This window comes from Penaeus chinensis, chromosome 42 (assembly GCF_019202785.1).
Source record: "Penaeus chinensis breed Huanghai No. 1 chromosome 42, ASM1920278v2, whole genome shotgun sequence".
Lineage (NCBI taxonomy): Eukaryota > Metazoa > Arthropoda > Malacostraca > Decapoda > Penaeidae > Penaeus > Penaeus chinensis.
This window is the reverse complement of record NC_061860.1, coordinates 5,280,736-5,283,235: the sequence shown is the minus strand read 5'-3', so window position 1 is coordinate 5,283,235 and position 2,500 is coordinate 5,280,736. Positions and strand designations below refer to the sequence as shown.

The following is a 2,500-nucleotide window of genomic DNA, read 5'->3' as shown; positions in this document are numbered from 1 at the left end:
CACTCCCTCCTTCCCTCCTCCCCTCCCTACTCTCTTCCGCCTATGTTAGATACTAACCAGATCTGACCTTTTGAATAATTCCATTCCCAGTCCTGTTTTTCTACTCTACCGTCCATAGTCCTACCATTTTAAATTACTTACCTACCATTATCAATTACTTTCAATCAAATATTCAATATCTCCCTCCTTCTTTGCTCTTAGATCCATACTTATTGTTAGTACCAGAATTTAGGATTCACGTTTCAGTATCATTAGATTCTAATCTATTCTCACGTCGATCGTCAATAGATCCATAGATATTATTATTATTATTATTATTTTAATTCAGTCGATGACCATTCAAAGAAGTTTCTTCATGTAGAGAAGTAGAAGTAAAAATGAATCTTTTCACTTTGATAACAACATTAACATATCCATGAACTTGAAGGTAGCGTAGTTTTAGACTCTTTTTTCTTTCTTTTTCTTCTTAAAAAATAATAGGGAATAATTTTTAAAATCTCACACAGATTCTGGTCTAACTGTTTTGGATGGATCTATTTTTGTTATTATAATTATGATTATTATTATTATTATTATTATTATTATTATTATTGTATTACTATCATTATTAATTTTAACATTATTACTATTATTATTATTATCATTATTATAATGATAATACTAAAATGGTAATAATATAACTATAGTGATAATAATAATAATAATAATAACAGTAATAGTAATAATAATAATAATAACAATAATAATAATAGTAATAATAATAATAATAATAATAATAATAATAATAATAATAATAATAATGATACAAAAAATAATGAAAATTATTATTATCATAATTCTTATTATCATTATTGTTACTGTTATCATTATTATCATTATTGTTATATTATTATCATCATAAATATATTATTATTATTACTATTACTATCATCATTTTAAAACAGAAATAAAAGTAATAATTATTACTATGATTTCATTATCATTATCATTAATAACACTTTTATCATTATTGTAGTTGTCATTAACACAATGATTATTATATTATTATCATTATTATTGCTATTATCATCTATTTTTATCATTGTTATCATTCATGTTTTCAACATCATCATTATTACTATCATTAACATGATAATAGTCATTATTACTGTTATCATAATCATCATCATTATTACTAACATCACTTGTATTATCTTTCATTCCATTCCTACCTCTGTCAACCACCCTCTCTCTCTTTCTCTTTCTCTCCTTCTATCTATTTATATTTATCTATCTCTATCTCTGTCTCTGTCTATCCAACGATCTATCTCTACCTCTTTCTCTTTCTTTTTATTTTGAGAATGACTCTCTTCACTTTGATAACAGCATCAACATATCCGTGAACCTTTTGTTTTCGTTTTTTGTTTCAAGTCCAAGTTAGATTCCTATCTTAAGCAGTTGTTGCAAACCTCTTGAACCCCTAAGACCCCTTTGCATGTTGAATAAGGGGTTTTCACTCTACCAGAATTACAGTGCGTGTTGCGAAAGCCCTTGTCAGCTCCCAGTGACAGAGTGTTTTTTTTAATCTATGTGTTTATTTCGTTGTGTGTGTGTGTGAGTGTGTGTTTGTGTGTGTTTGTGTGTGTGTGTATTGTGTGTGTATGTATGCGTATGTGTGTGTGTTTTTTGTACGTGTGTGTTTGTTTGTGTGCGTGTGTGCGTGTGTGTGTGTGCATGAATGAACAGTAAATTCGGGATATCAGTTAACTCGTAATATATTTAATACCCATGCCATTGTACAAATTAGGAGTCAAAAGGGTCAGTTATGCATTAAAAAAAAAAAAAAAAAAAAAAATCTAGCATCTATACACAATACCTTATTTTTACCGTAAATGTTTCAACGTAATTTGATATCAAATGGATGTATTACGAATATTAACATTCACTAAACCAAATATCTGTATCTACGCACATGCCTACCACGAACTCTTAACGATGCTAATTTTAGAAAAAGGAAAATACTGATATAAGGACTCTCCTGTCATTAAAGGGGAAAGAAACAGAAAAAAAAACAAAAAACTTTTGATCACAAAAACTCTTGTTGTGCTTATAATGGTAGTATATCATGTGTTCATGGACTAATGAAAGGATATTCATTTTTATAAACCGTACATGGAGTCGTTATCTGTAGCATAAAATATAATGTTCAGATTTATGAGATTACACTATTTCAATCAGAGCTGTGAGAGAGCTCTGGGGTAATGGGGACATTTAATGAATGTTTTTCGTTTTCCATTTACATGTTGCAGTGTGTGTGTAGATAGATAGATAGATAGATAGATAGATAGATAGATAGATGTACAATATATATATATATATATATATATATATATGTGTGTGTGTGTGTGTGTGTGTGTGTGTGTGTGTGTGTGTGTGTGTGTGTGTGTGTGTGTGTGTAAAGAGAGAAAGAGGGGGGGGGGGGGAGAGAAGGGAGACACACAATAAGCATCTATATAAATGT

At 28.9% G+C, this 2,500-nt stretch overlaps 1 protein-coding gene across 4 annotated transcripts in view; it reads left to right on the top strand.

Moving 5' to 3' along the window:
* Positions 1–2,500, top strand: part of LOC125047859 — a 371,776-nt gene that overhangs the window by 323,305 nt on the left and 45,971 nt on the right. The gene's annotated exons all lie outside the window — the stretch shown is intronic.